Source organism: Dipodomys merriami, unplaced genomic scaffold, assembly GCF_024711535.1.
Source record: "Dipodomys merriami isolate MVZ:Mamm:240054 unplaced genomic scaffold, mDipMer1.0.p SCAF_16, whole genome shotgun sequence".
In the NCBI taxonomy this organism is placed as follows: Eukaryota; Metazoa; Chordata; class Mammalia; order Rodentia; family Heteromyidae; genus Dipodomys; species Dipodomys merriami.
In genome coordinates, this window is record NW_027202937.1 from 12,232,829 (window position 1) to 12,248,997 (window position 16,169).

At 50.0% G+C, this 16,169-nt stretch overlaps 1 pseudogene; it reads left to right on the plus strand.

Moving 5' to 3' along the window:
* The first annotated feature begins 281 nt into the window (after nucleotides 1-281).
* LOC138827932 (HLA class I histocompatibility antigen, A alpha chain-like) lies at nucleotides 282-12,318 on the plus strand (annotated as a pseudogene).
* Nucleotides 12,319-16,169: the final 3,851 nt, after the last annotated feature.

Consider the following 16,169-nt stretch of genomic DNA (forward strand, 5'->3'; position numbering starts at 1 on the left):
GCACAGCCCTACCACCGAGTGTACTCAGTGTTCAACCTGCCCCTGTCCTCCCCACCTGTTTTTCTTTTCTTTTTCTTTTTGGTACTAGGGGGTTTGAACCTCCCGCCCTGTCTTCCTCTCTCCCCTTCTTTCTTTCATGCTGGAGATTGAACTCAGCTGCTCTACCACTTTTTTGCTTTATTTTTGGGGTGGGGGTCTGGAGTATGCCCTGGAGATTCCCCCCCCCATCCCCCTCAGTTTCAAACTCCCAACCCGTGCCAGCTGCTGCTGCCTGGACACTCATGACCAGGCCTCCAGTTCTCCTCCTATTGGATGCTGGGTTCCTAGAGAAGCCAATCAACTTCCCCAAGCTTAAGTTCTCCCATGGCGCCCCCAAACTCTTCTCCTGCTTTCTCTCGGGAGCCCTGGCCCGCACTGAGACCTGGGCAGGAGAGTGCGGGGTCGGGAGGCCACCTCTGCGGGGGGAGCAAGCAGTGTTTCTGCCTCTGTCCCCTCTCCGCTCTCCCACGCCTTCTCCCGCAGCCCCACATTTCCCTCTAACGAGGCCGTGCACCTCTCTTCCCCTCCTGGCCGTATTAAGCTGAGACACCCCGATCCCCAGGTTCCACCCTAAGGGCTCTCATCCGCTCCGGCCCGCCCCCCTCCCTGCGGTATTTCCAAGCCTCCGTGTCCCGGCCGGGCCTCGGAAGCCCCGCTTCATCGCTGTGGGTTGTGTGGACGACACGCAGTTCGTGCTCCGAGGGGGGAGCCGCCCGCGTACTGGGAGCGGACCAGGCGGCGGCCCACGGTCAGCGCCCGGTCCTACCAAAGGAACCCGCGGAACCTGTGGGGCTACGAGTTCCGTGAGTCACTCTGTGCTGGGTCGGGAGTCTGATCTCTCCACGGCCCCCGACCCACGGACCTGACCAGAATCACTCAGAGTTTCCAGGTTCAAACCTAGACTTCAGGCTAGGCCTGGAAGAGTCCGTCGGAACGCCCACCCAGGCTTTCGTTTTCATTCACAACCGAATTCCCCAGGCTGAGCTGGGCGGCGCTTACCATCGGGGCGGGGTCGTGGGCGGGGCGAACGGGAGGGGCGGTGATGTGTGGGCGTGGTTTGCGGGGTGGGCGGTGCCTGGAGGGGGATGGCCGCGGAGAGGGGCAATGATGGGCGTGGCTGACTGCAAGGACCTGGCCTGAGCCTCACATCACACTGACTATGATATATGGCTGGGAAGCAGAGACAAATGGGCACTTCCTCGGTGGGTACCATCAGTACGCCTACGAGGGCCAGGATTAGCTGTTTCTGAATGAGGACCTGCTCTCCTGGACTGCGGCAAACCTGCCTGCTCAGATGACCCAGGACAAGTGAGAGGCAGTCAGGGAAGGGTGGAGTAGCTCTGGCTCCTCAGATACCTGGAGGTACCCAAAGTAACTGGCTACCAGGCCCTTTTGGCGTGTGTGTGTGTGTGTGTGTGTGTGTGTGTGTACACACACGCTTTTACTCGGGGCCTTGGCACAGTCCTTGAGATTCTTTTGTTCAAGACTAGCACTATACCACTTGAGCCACAACACCAGTTCCAGCTTTATCTGTGTATGTGGTACTGAGGAATCAAACTCAGGGCTTCATGCATGCTAGGCAAGCACTCTACCACTAAGCCCCATTCCCATTCCCAGTCCCATTCAGGATCTTAACAAGGAACAAGAGATGATCAAAACCTGGCTCTTATACTTGCTCCTTAACCCAATTGTCCAATCCATTCTTAGGGTGGTCACATGGAGCTGCTGCAGTGGTTCGTGGGTGGGAGACAATGGGTTACTAAAGTATCTGAATTTCTGGATTTCCCCCTTGGATTCTAGATCCCCCCCCATCCCTCAGAGACACACATAACCCACCACTCCCTCTCTGACCATGAGGTCACCCTGAAGTGCTGGGCCCTGGATTTCTACCCATCAGAGATCACGCTCTCCTGGCAGAGAGATGGAAAGGACCAGACCCAGGACATGGAGCTGGTAGATACTAGGCCTGCAGGAGATGGAACCTTTCAGAAGTGGGAAGCTGTGGAGAGAAGCAGAGATACACATGCCATGTGCAGCATGAGCCCCTCATCCTGACATGGGGTAAAAGAGAGGGGTGTGGGCATAGAGCCTATGAAAAGCAGAAGCAATCTGGAGCCCCTCAGCAGAGACAGGGCTGAGAGCTAGGGGTCAAGGGCCCTCACCTTTCCTTCCTTTCTGTTCCTAGAGCTTCCTTGTTGGTCCACCCTGCCCATCATGGAAATTGTTACTATCCTTGTTCTTCTTGGAGTTGGGGTGGATGTTATGAGGTGGGGGAGGGAAAAACAGGTGGTTAAGGGGCCAGGTCTGAGGCCTTGTCCCAATGGGGGCTTCAAGTCCTAGCTAGAAGTGTGCTCTACCATAGTAATACGATGTAGCACCATGAAAGATACTTAGTCAGCCTGGGATCTCATTTGCTAACACCAGTGGGTATCAATTACATGGAAATAGAAGACAAAAAATTTCGGGCTGGGAAGGTGGCTCAGTGGTAGAGTGCTTGCCTTGCATGCATGAGGCCCTGGGTTTGATTCCTCAGCACCACAGAAAAAGCTGGAAGTGTCGCTGTGGCTCAAGCGGCAGAGCACTCACCTTGAGCTGAAGAGATGAGGGACAGCTCCCAGGCCCAGAGTTCAGGTCCACAACCGGCAAAAAAAAAAAAAAAAAAATCACCCTTGGGCTGGGAATATGGCTTATTGGTAGAGTGCTTGCCTAGCATGCATAAAGCCCTGGGTTCAGTTCCTCAGTACCACATACACAGAAAAAGCTGTAAGTAGTGCTGTGGCTCAAGTGGTACAGTGCTAGCTAGCCTTGAGCAAAAGAAGCTCAGGAAGAGTGCCCAGGTCCTGAGTTCCAACACCAGGACTGGCCAAAAACAAAAACAAAAAATTTCACCTTTGTGACAGTGGTGATGGGGACCTGATTTCCAGCAATGAGAGATGAGAGAAAGTCCCTGCTGAAGACAGATCTCTCAGAAAGGAAGCATATTTCTTTCTTCATGTTTCTGGATCTTTCCTAGGTCTGCAGTCACAGTTCTGGACACTCTCCTGGGGCTCAGGACTAAGGAATTCCTCTACATTTCAATAGCCCTTGTTTCTCACAGATTGATTTTTCCCACAGATGGAAATAAGGGCAGCTATGTTATGTTCAGGCTGAGAACATGTATGTTGGGTCAAAGTGTTGTGCCCAGGTCGCAGAACCCCCACCAAGAAGATCACCAAGAGTCAGACTTTACAGCTGTTTTAAGGTTTTATTCAGATGGGCTGCAGCTCGGGCCTCGTCCTACACTACAACACAGCGGAGCCTAGGAGGAGAGCCCCGAGCTAAGGATTTGCAGAGCTTATAAAGGCTTACAATCAGGTGTTTGGACCACCACGTGTTGCTCTGCTCTGAAACAAGCAACAAATGGTCACTGCCACAAGTACTTTAACCCTTCAAAAGAATCCAGAATAACTGTGGGATAGTCTAGACAGAAGCTCATGGGAGCTCACCCTCCCCATAACTACTCCATTGTCCTGACATCCTATGGGCTCTGACTACCTTCTGCTTTGTTCTACTTCAAGCAGGAACAGTGCCCAGGTCTGTGATATGTCTCTTACAACTTAAAAAGGTGACGTTCTGTAGGGTCTGATGTAGGACAGGGGTTGGGGCAGAGGGCAGACTCCTTGGTTAGGAGGACTCTAGATTGGACTATTTGAATGTGTGGTAGGCTGCTCAGAGTGTCACCCTGTACAGTCACTACTCTGAATGATGATTATTTTCTTTTAGAGTGGAAAGACTGGGCCATATTAGACACATTCAGGTCCCTTCTGCTTCCTTCTGTGATCTCAAGAGCCCTCTGGCTTCATTTTCTACAATGGGCTCTGACTGTACCCAGGTATCTGCATCCTATCAGCATCCTGTGAGGAAATGAGGAGCCCAGCCCAGCCCCAAGCACTGGGACCCCTCCTCACACTCACTTAGGTCTCTTTCCCATCCACCTGCTGCTCCAGCAGAGGCGAGGCCAGGGCATCCCCATCCCTGACTTCACATTCGTTGCTCTCTACTGCAGCTTCTTGCTTCACTATTGACAGGGAGAGTGTGGATGTGGACTTATTCTTCCAGTTCTTGTCATGAGATGAGGTTGAAGAGTTAATGAAATCACAGGATGATTCATAAAACCTGAGAAGCTTCCAGAATCGTCATGTTTGCTGAGTGTTTTGTCCATGGGGACGGGGGAAGGCCGTGTTCAGCTGACTGAGGACAAGGCTGTGCAGAGTTGTGGCTCAGGCCATCCTGGGATGTGATGTGGTTGCTTCTCAGCTGCTTTTTAGTCCCATTCTTTCAATAGAACATTGACCTACCAGGACCTTAGACTACATGTCCTGGTTCTAAATCCAGTATTGGGGGCAGCCAGGGCTGTTTAGTCCATCCTTTTTTTTTTTCTTTTACTTTTTTTCATTTTTTAGTCAGTCCAGGGGTTTGAACTCAGGGCTTGGGCACAGTCCCTGAGCTTCTTTTGCTCAAGGCTAGCACTGTACCACTTGAGCCACAGCACCACTTCCAGCCTTTTCTGTGTATGTGGTACTGAGGAATTAAATCCAGGGCTTCATGCATGTTAGGCAAGCACTCTCCCACTAAACCACATTCCCAGCCCCTAGTCCATCCTTTTTACTTTATGTTTTTATACAGAATCATGCCTGTTCTTGTTATTTTGTATGGATTCTGCTGTCATTTCCTTCTGGGCATGTCCCATCTCCTAGAGGGAGGTGTTTTTCCTGTCATTGTCTCCTTTGTCCATGGAGACCTTCACCACTATGGTATGGAGAAATGAGTTTTTCTACCCAAGTAGCTTTTGCTCCTTCAACCATTGTTTCTTTTCTTTTTTTTTTTGTCGGTCGTGGGGCTTGAACTCTGGGCCTGGGCGCTGTCCCTCAGCTCTTCAGCTCAAGGCAAGCACTCTACCACTTGAGCTACAGCGCCACTTCCGGTTTTCTGGTGGTTTATTGGAGAGAGTCTCACGGTCTCTCCTGCCCGGGCTGGCTTTGAACTGCGATCCTCAGATCTCAGCCTCCTGAGTAGCTTGGATTACAGGCGTGAGCCACCAGCGCCCGGCTCAACCATTGTTTCTTCGGTGGGATTTTCTGTCATTTTCCCAATATTTTTTCAAATGAGGCTGACTATGGGAATAGCAAAGAGGAAGGATCTCATACTTTCTCATTTGAGACAAACACCTGTTTAGTTTCTAAGTTGTCCACTCACTTGCCCTTCCCTCTGCCCATAGCTACTAATCCCAGCTCTGACTGCAATCCAAATTCATGGGGTTATTATTGTTATTATTATTACTTTGAGACAATCTCTCTATGTAGCTCAAGCTGGTCTTTCTGGAATTTGTGATCCTTCCTAAGTGCTTAGATCACAGGCATGTGCCACTCCTGGAGACTGGGCAGCCTCACTGCTGCCCTGCAAGCCACCCTTGCCACATGTGTCTGCACAGTCCCAGCCTGTGTGTCACCATGTCCTGGTCAGAGGTTGACACACGGTCATGTGATGCATAAAACCTGCACTGTCCAAATATCATGACATAGGAGAAAGTGGACTTTTCTCCTTCATGAAAGGAAAACACATCTCTGTCTCCTGACAAGGCTGGTTGGTTTGACATTTCTAACCTAAAAAGAGCACAGGGACTAGAGGTAGATCTTAGAAGGAGGGGAAAAAAAACCCCAATAGATTTCACTTCATGGTACAACAATATGAGATTAGGTCTGTGTCTGGCACATTGTGGCACCTCAATTTAACTGAAGGATGTTATGACATCTCCCCCAAATCCTGGTAGACAAATTCCATTTTAGAGCAAGTTGCCATTTACTGTGTCACCCTGCAAGACAGTGAGCCATCCTCTCCATAGTTCAGAGACCCACAAAATCCTTATAATGGAAAAGGAGATAAACCTGTAACTATCCCAGAGCTGGGGTTTTGACCACCTAAAGCTGTTGTGCTGGGTGTTGGTGACTCACACCTGTAATACTAGCTACTAAGGAATCTGAGATCTGAGGATCGAGGTTCAAAGTCAGCCCAAGCAGGAAATTCCATGAGACTCTTTATCTCCAATTTACCACCAAAAAGCCAGATATGGAGTTATGGATCAAAGTGGTAGAGTTCTAGCCTTGGGCCAAAAGAGCTCAAGGACACTGCCTTGGCCTGAGCTCAAGGCACAGCACCTATCAAAATAAAACAAAACAAAACACCTGTGGTTACCTGTATTTTTCGCTAGGTGGCTATCACCAGGTTTCTGCTATAGCCTTACAGCCACATAATTTTTGGTATTCAGTACAGCTGGTGATCAAGGTTTTTAGACACCTGGACTGGTGGTTTGTGCCTGTAATCCTAGCTTCTGGAGAGGTGGGGTTTGAGGCCAACCTCCAGTAAAAAAGCAAGACTCCCCTCCCCTATATTACTAACAAGCTTGGTAGGGTGGTATATACCACACCAAGCTATGGTAGAGGAAACACACAGGATGTGGTCAGAGACCTACCAAGGGCAACAGTGGGAGATGCTGTCCAAAAAATAACTAAAGCAAAAAAGGCTTAGGGGTTGGAGTGCCTGCTTAGCCAGCAAAGCCTAGTGTCCAAACTCCAGATGGACTAAGTGAGGTAGGAGTTTGCACTCATTTCTGTATGCATCTTACAGTTGTCTGTGACATGCAGCACACAGACAAATACAGGCCACAGAATGCACTTTCAATGTACTGTACTCTGGGGTCCAATTAACAGCAGGAAGCTGGGCATTGGGGGCTCATGCCTGTAATCCTACTCAGAAGACTGAGATCTTAGCTCAAAGCAATCCCAAGCAGAAAAGTCAGTGTATCTCCAATTGACTACCAAAAAGTCAGAAATAGCACTGTGGGGCAAAGTGGGCAGAGTAATAGCCTTAAGCAAAACAAGCTTAGGGACAGCTCTTAGGCCCTGAGTTCAAGCCCCAGGATTCTCTCTCTCTCTCTCATTCTCTCTCTCTCTTCCTCTCTCTCTCTTTTACACACACACATAGACAGACAGACACACATACACAGCACATAACAAAGGTCACTGAAAAGAAAAACACTGAGAGGATGGTGCCTCACACCTGTAATCCTAGCTACCCAGGAGGCTGAGATCTAAGGATCTCAATTTAAAGTCAGCAAGACCAGGAAAGTACATCAGACTCTCATCCCCAATTAACTAGCAAAAAATAAAAATAAAAAAAATGAGAAGAGGAGCTATGGCTCAAGTGGTAGAGCACCAACCTTGAGCAGAAAAAATTCAGGAACAGCACCCAGGCCCTGAGTTCAAGCTCCAGAACCAACACACACACACACACACACACACACACACACACACACACACACACACACACACACACACACACACACACACACACACACACACACACACACACACACACACACACACACACACACACACACACCACCCATGCACACACAATCTGAGAGACTCATCTCCAATTAACCAGTTAAAAGTCAGAAGTGGAGCTGTGGCTCAAGTGGTAGAGTACCAGATTTGAGCAAATAATCTAATCAAGAGCATGAGGCCCTGAGTTTGAGTCCTGGTACCAGCAAACTAAAAATAAATAAAGTAAAATAAAACTTATTTTCAAGCCAGGCATGATAGCATACACCTTTAATTCCAATACATGGGAGTTTGAATCCAAAGTTCAAAGCCAGCCAAAGCTATAGAGCTACACCTTGTCTCAAAAACTGCACCTAAGACTGAGAACTGAGGATTATGATTCAAAGCCAGCCCTGGCAGGAAAGTCTGTGAGATTCTTTTTTTTTTTTTTTTTTGGTCAGTCATGGGGCTTGAACTCTGGGCCTGGGCGCTGTCCCTCAGCTCTTCAGCCCAAGGCAAGTGCTCTACCACTTGAGCTACAGCACCCCTTCCAGTTTTCTGAATGGTTTATTTATGAGTCTCCTGGACTTTCCTGCTTGGGCTGGCTTGGAACCTTAATCCTCAGATCTCAGCCTCTTGAGTAGCTAGGATTACAGGTGTGAGCCACCAGTGCCCTGCAGTCTGTGAGACTCTTATCTCCAGTCAATGCTCCCAACAGCAGAAAGTGGAGCTGAGGCTGTGGTTCAAGTGCTTGAGTGCTAACCTTGAGGACAAAAGCTCAAGGACAGCACCCTAGCCCTGAGTTCAAGCCCCAGGGCCAGCACAAAGAAAGAAGGAAAGAAAAAACAACCACCACACAAATACAAAACCAACACCAAAAGCACCCAAAAACAAAGAAACCAAAATTATTATTTCTCTTAACATGTAACTATTAATATTCTAAATAAGAATCTTTTTTTGGGGGGGGGTCCAGTCAGTCGTGGGCCTGGGCATAGTGCTCAACAACTTGAGCCACAGCGCCACTTCCGGCTTTTTTTCTTTTTGCTTATGTGGTGCAAAGGCATCGAACCCAGGGCCTCATGCTTGCAAGGCAAGTGCTCTACCACTGAGCCACCTTCCCAGTCCCCTAAATAAGAATCTTTAAAGAAGGGTTCAGGTCGAACATAGTGAATATTAACAGGCAGAGTTCTCCACCCGAATGTGTGAGTGTGCAGAGCTCCTAGAATCAAACCCAATGAGAATCTCTGACTTGGTCCCCAGACCAGGAACCCAGGAAAGTCTGGGGCAGAGTTTTTGTGCTGGTGCGGGAGGACAGGGATCAGGACAAAGCCCCAGGTGCCTGAGCCTAGATCTCAGCGTCTCAGACCCAGGGCGCCTCTGGGTGGGGAAGCTCAGCACTGGGGATTCCCGGTCTCCCCAGTTTCACTTCTGCCCGGACACTGGTGACGCGGCCCCAGCTCTCGCTGCTATTAGCGGAGCCCATCAGCGCCGCCACAATTCCGGGTTACCGATTCCCCACGGAGGCGCTGGACTCACCCCAGATTCTCAGGACGGGGGTCATGGCGGTGGCAGTGACCCGGACCTGGGCCGGGAGTGCGGGGGGGTTAGGAGAGAAAGGACCTCTGTGGGAGGAGCGAAGAGGGGGGCGTGCAGGGTCAGGGTGGGGTGAGAGAATGAGGGGTCTGGGGGGACCGGGACTGTGGCGGGGGGGGGGGGGGGGGAGGGGAGGACCTGGGAAGCCACATCTCCATCTCCGTCCCTCAGGCTGGTCCTCGGGTCCCCGCACCTGGGCCCTTTCCTCGCGGCCCCGTTTTCCTCTACGGACACCCCATTGGCTCCTTCCTTCCTGTCGCAAGCTTCAACCTGGGACCCCGGGTCCCGCCCCACGAGGGGTCGCGCGGGCTCTCCTCCGCTCCCGCCCGCAGGCCCCCCCTCCCTGCGGTGTCCCACCCGCCGTGTCCCGGCCGGGCTTGGGAGCCCCGCTTCCTCTCGGTCCGCTACGTGGACACAGTTCCTGAGCTTCGACAGCGACGCCCCGAATCCGAGGATGGGGTGCTGTGGATGGCGCGGGAGCCGCACGCCCGAGTACGGCAGCCGGAGGCGCGCGCGCGGCCGAGGTCACCGCCTGCAACGTGGTCCCGAGCGACCGCAGGCCGGGTCGGAGGTCACGACCCCTCTGCCTTTCCCAAGGACGGGTCTGAATCCCCCGGGACCCCAAATCCCAGACTAACCTCCAATTGCAGGGTCCAGGGGAGCGGCGAGGATTGCGGCGGCGGCGAAGTTGGCTTTTCAGCGCGTCCCGGGCGGGGCGGGGCCGGGAGGGCGGGCCCGACCGCGAGGACGGGAGCCAGGCCTCCTCTCCCGCACAGGTCTGCTGTGACTTGGGGCCCGGGTGCCTCCCAGCGGGGTACTGTTAGCGCGCCAGCGACGCCCAGGATTCCATCTCCCTGAACCAGGACTTGAGCTCCCAGAGCACGGCTGATGTGGCCGCTCAGATCAACAGGCACAAGCTGGAGCCAGCCACCATGGCAGAGAGCTGGAGGGCCTGGAGTGGCTGCTCAGACACCTGGAGAATGGCTGAGGCTCTCTCGTGAGCCTCCATCTTCTGCAGATCTTCAAATCCTCTCCTCCCATCAGGGGAAGAAAATAGGACCCACCAGGGCTGGGAAGGTGGCTCAGTGGTAGAGTGCTTGACTTGCATACATGAGACCCTGGGTTCGATTCCTCAGCACCACATAAACAGAAAAGGCCAGAAGTGGTGCTGTGCCTCAAGTGGTAGAGCTCGAGTTGAAGAGCTGAGGGACAGTGCCCAGGCCCAGAGTTCAGGCCCCACAAACAGAAGAAAGAAAGAGAGAGAGAAAGAAAGAAAGAAAGAAAAAGAAAAGAGAAACTAGGACCAACCTTAGGACACTACTTTCCTTGGGCCTAGTGGGGAATCGAATCTTCCTGACTTTCTAGTTGCTCCATCAGAGAGTGACTCTGACACTTGGCCCTGATCTCAGGACAAGACATGGAGGGGAAGATACTGCCTGAAATGACTGGCCAGCACAGGCCCCCCTGACTCTGGCAGAAACCTTGGCATCTGTGGAGACTGAAGCTTTTGTGTGTCTTAACTCTACACAGGACAGAGCCAGGAAGTTCCTCTAAGATACCTGGATCCTCTGACCTGTCTCAACCCCATTCAATACCTTAACAGGGAATAGATTATCAAAACCTAGATGTTACAATCCCTCCTCAACCCTATTGTCCAGTCCAGTCTCAGGCTGGTCATACATGGTGCTGCTTCAATAATAGCTCATAGGAGACAATGAGCTACTGAAGTATCTGGATTCCCCCCCCCCCCATGGCCCAGAGACACACATGACCTCCCCCTCCCCCTGACCATGAGGTCATCTCGGGGTGCTGGGCCTTATGCTTCTACCCATCAGAGATCACCCTCACCTGACTGAGAGATAGGAAGGACCAGACCCAGGACATGGAACAGGTAGAGACTAGGCCTGCAGGAGATGGAACCTTCCAGAAGTAGGCAGCTGTGGTGGTGTCTTCTGGTGAGGAGCAGAGATACACATGCCACACCCAGCATGAGGGTCTGCCTGCGCTCCTCACCTTAACATGGGGTAAGGAGAGGATGTGGGCACAGAACTGTGGAAAGGAGGAGCCCATCTGGAGACCCTCAGCAGGGTCCGATCTGAAAGGTGGTGGTCAGGACCTTCTCTCCCCTAGATCTTCCCTTTCAAACCACTGTCTCCATCCTAGGAATTGTCACTGGCCTGGTTCTCCTTGGAGCCATGGCCATTGGAGCTATGGTGGCTGTTGTGATGTGAAGGAGGGGCAATGAAGGTAGGAACAAGGTCCGAGTTTTTGTCCCACTTGTATATTCATATCTCCAGTTAAGTGTGCTTTGCCTCCTTCCACGCTAAGCTACTTACCCAGCCTGATGACCGGGGTGCTGACTCCTCCTCTTTTGTTAAATCACATGGAAACGAAGGTCATATCATGCTCCTGATGATGGTGATGAGGGCATGTTGCCCAGCAGTCCGAGTCCATAAGGGAAGGCCTCTACTAAGTCAGACTTCCAGGACGACCATTGGTTTTCTTCCTTCCTTGCTCTTCTCCTCATCTCTACTGATTTTTTACTGGTCTGTGAAAACTTGCCTAGAATTCAAGGCGTTCATGGCCCTACCTGACCTCACACGTTGCTTTCTTCTCACAGGTAGAGAGGCAGCTATGCTTAGGTTGCAAGTGACTATAAAGGAAAGAAGGAAGAAGGAGGAAGGAGGAAGGAGGAAGTAATCACTGAGACCCTTGAGACAGTTGGGAGCCCATGGGAGCTCATCCACCCCATAATTTCTTTCTTTTTTTTTTTTTTTTGTCGGTCATGGGGCTTGAACTCTGAGCTCTTTAGCTCAAGGCTAGCACTCAACCACTTGAGCCACAGTGCCACTTCTGGTTTTCTACTAGTTATATTGGAGATAGAGTCTCACAGACTTTCCTGCCCGGGCTGGCTTTGAACCATAATCCTCAGATCTCAGCTTCCTGAGTAGCTAGGTAGGTTTCTCCTGAGTTCTAAATGCTCAGTTACTGCATCAAGATTTTTTTTTTTTGTCAGTTGTGGGGCCTAAACTCTGGGCCCTCAGCTCTTCAGCTCAAGGCTAGTGCTCTACCACTTGAGCCACAGCACCACTTCCGGCTTTTTCTGCGTATGTGGTGCTGAGGAATCGAACCCAGGGCCTCATGCGTGCAAGGCAAGCACTCTACCACTGAGCTACTTTCCCTGAGTAGCTAGGATTACAGGCCACCAGCACTTGGCCCATAATTTCTTTTAGCCATGTCTCTTGTAGGCTCTGACCAGCTCTTGTTTGGTTCTTCTGCCACAGGCAGAGACAGCTCTCAGGGTTCTAAAGCTTCTCTCACAGCTTAAAAAGGTGACCATTATCCTGCATCTCTGGAGAAGGGATCTAAAAGGGATATGGAAGACTCTCTTATGGTTCTATGGGAACTCTGGATTGGGACATAATGAATGTTTGGTCCCTGCTTAGTGTCACACCTTATACTGCTCTGACTTCATGAATTTTTTTTTTATTATTTATTTAGTCAGTCATGGGGCTTGAATGCTGGCCCTGGGCACTGAAAGATGTACAACTTATTCCTGCCTTGTGTCCTCCCTCCTCGGACATCAAAAGCTCCTGGCTTCTCTTTTTGCACCTTGCCTGGACTGGGTCTAAGTGTCTGAATCTTAGAGATACCTGTTAGGTTTCTATCTTTGCTGCTCCCATCTGTCATTGCTCTACTAATAGTAGCACAACTACTGCCATCCTGTGAGGAAATGAGGAGCCCCACCCAGTCCTGAGCACCAGGACCCCTCCCCACACTGGCCTGGGTCTCTTTCCCCATCCACCTGCTGCTCTAGCAGAAGAAGGGCTGGACATTTCCAAATGTGACTTCACTGTAGGTTGATCTCAGCTATAGCTTCCCAGTTTTCTATTGACAAGGAGAATGTGGATATGGACTTGTTTTTCAAATTCCTGTCATGAGAGCAGGTTGATAACTGAAGGATGAAGGGTAAAACTTGAGACAGAATATAAAACCTGGAAACTGTCCAAAAATCGTATGTTTGCTGTGCTTGGTGTGTTGTAGGTAGAGACAAGAGAAGGCAGGTAAGTATGGAAGAGTTGTCTATGCTGGGTTTTGATGTAGTCAGTCTTCATCTGGGTCCAACACCATTAACTTCAGGGTCCTGGGAGAAACAGTTGACTGGTAGATATTCTGCTCATATCTAGGGCCAGATCATTAAAATGAAAGCCAAAAAAGCCAGAGAGACCCAGAGGACCATGTTTGCTGGCTGGTAGAAGTTACAGAAATGAGGAAAAAGACAGCTCCATCTGAAGAGCCAGGCTCAGCCTAATCCACATTCCAGGGAGCCAAGGATCCAGCAAGGGGCCTGTGTCCTGCTTTCAGGGCTCCTGAACAGCAGGCTCAGAGTACCACTTCCATAGAAAGGAGGCTGAGAGGAGTAGCTCAGAAAAGGATGTTGGGTAAGTCATTAAGATATGAATGAGGAAAAGGAAAACAGGGTCTCCTGCCTGAGCCTGAGATTTCCCACTGATCACACCTGGCAGAGTGGCTGGCTAGGCTCCCCCTACAGCAGCTCAGCTGTCCCTCTCTCCAGGGACAACCTGGACATTGTGTGCATATTACCCAATTGGTCACAGGCCTAGTGAGGGCATATGCTTAGCATACCTCAACAGCTGTCTTTTTGTTTCAGTTCTGAGAAAATATTATTGAATCAGCTAAGTGATGGTGGCTCACACCTGTAATCCTAGCTACTAAGAAGGTTGAAATCTGAGGATTGTAGATTGAAGCTATCCTGAGGAGACAAATTGAAGAGACTCATCTCCAAATAAGCATGAAAAAGTCAGAATCAAGCCTGTAATCCTAGCTATTCAAGAGGATTTGAGGATTGAAGTTCAAAGAAGTCAGAACAGGAAAATCCATGAGATTCTTATCTACAAATTAATCAAGAAAAAAAAAGTCAAAAGTGGAGCTGTGGCTCAGGTGGAAGAGTACCAGCTAACCTTCAGCAACATATCTAAGGGACAGCCTCCCAGGCCCTGAGTTCAAGACCCATCCGTGTTAGTGCGCGAATGCCCGCGCATGCGTGCAGTCACACACAATACAGACAAAAAATACCCACCATGAAATAAACAATTATTTCTGTTAACTTGGAATTAATTATTATTATAAACAAATCAAGTATTGTTTTATTATTATGATAAAGGTGATATACAGAGGGGTTAGAATTATAAAAGTCACATAAAGAATACATCCCTGGGGCTGGAAAGGTGGCTCAGTGGTAGAGCGCTTGCCTTGCATGCATAGGCCCTGGGTTCGATTCCTCAGTACCACATAAGCAAAAAGAAAAAAGCCGGAAGTGGCGCTGTGGCTCAAGTGGTAGAGCGCTCGCCTTGAGCTGAAGAGCTGAGGGACAGCGCCCAGGCCCAGAGTTCAAGCCCCACAACCGACAAAAAAAAAAAAAAAAAAAAAAAAAAATCCCTTTCCTTACTCTCCTGTCCCCACTCATAAGTTGTATAGTTCATTTTCAACATTTGTGTCTAGTGAGTACAGATGCTGAATTTGTTCACACCTTGTCTCTCCATTTCTGTCACTTTTTTTTTTGCTTTGTTTTGTTTTTCGGTGCCAGTCCTGGTGCTTGAACTCAGAGCCTGGGAACTGGCACCTGAGCTTTGGTGCTCAAGGCTAGCACTCTACCTCTTGAGCCACAATACCAGTTCTGGCTTTTTCTGTGTATGTGGTACTGAGGAATCGAACTCAGGGCCTTATGCATTGGAGGCAAGCACTCTACCACTGAGCCACCTCCCCTCCCCACCCCGTTGTTGTTTTCGATGGTCGGGGACTTGAACTCAGAGCCTGGGTGTTATCCCTGATCTTTTTCTACTCAAAGTTAGCACACTATCACTTGAGCCACAGTTGCACTTTTGGTTTTCTGGTGGTTAATTGGAGATTTGAGTTTCAGGGACTTTCCCTGGGGGCTAGATTTAAACCTTGATCTTCAAATCTGAGCCTTCAGAGTCGTTAGCATTACAGGACATGAGCCACCAGCTTTAAGGACTGTTTCATGTCTAGCATACTGAATACTGACAGACAGAATCACATGGAACAAATAACTTTGGGTTACAGGTACAAAAGTCAGGTATAGAGAACATTTCTGCTGGGCACTGGTGGCTTATGCCTGTAATCCTAGCTACTTAGGAGGCTGAGATCTGAGGATAGTGGTTCCAAGCCAGCCTGGGCAGAAAAGTCTGTGGGACTCTTATCTCCAATTTACTACCAGAAAATGGGAAGTGGTGCTGTGACTCAAGTGGTAAAGTGCTTCACTTGAGCTGAAGAGCTGAAGCACAGCACCTAGGCCCAAGACTAACCCCTCCCCCCAAAAAAGAGTACATTTCTTTTTGGATGTCATTCTTTTTGGTCACCCCTTCTCTTGCTCTCCCAGTTTTTCCTTTCTGTCCACCCACAAGTTGTATAGTTCATGTTTCACATTAGTGTCTAGTGAATACCAATAATGTATTTGGTCATTCTTTGGCCTTCCACTTCTGTCAAATATTTATTTATTTTTGCCGATTCAGGGACTTAAACTCTGGACCTGGGCACTGTCCTTGCGCTTTTCTACTCAAAGGTAGCCCTCCACTATTTTGAGCCACATCTCAGCTTTCAGTTTTCTGCTGGTTAATTGGAGATTAGTGTCTTAAGAACTTTCCTGCCCTGGCTGGCTTTGAACCTCGATCCTCAGATCTCAGTGTCCCCAGAAGCTAGCATTACAGGACATGAGCCACCAGCTTTAAGATTAGTTTCATGTCTCACATCCTGACTACTGACTGACAAACCTGCACAATACAAATAAATTGGGGGTCACGGGAATGTATGCCTGTGCAGACATCATGGAAGCAAACCATGTGAGAAATTCTGACTTGGTCTCCAGACCAAAACCCATAAGAGGCTGGGACAGAGTGCTGGTGCAGGAGGACAGGGACCAGGACAAAGTCCCAGGTGACCAGGCCTAGATCTCAGCTTGTCAGAGCCAGAATTGCTCTGGGTAGAGAAGCTCAGCACTGGGGATTCCCGGTCTCCCCAGTTTCAATTCTTCTCCAATCTGTGTCCGCCGCTTCTGCCCGGACACTGGTGACACGATAATAGCTCTCGCTGCTATTGGCTGTGGGGTTCTAGAGGAGCCAATCAGTGTCACTGGGATTC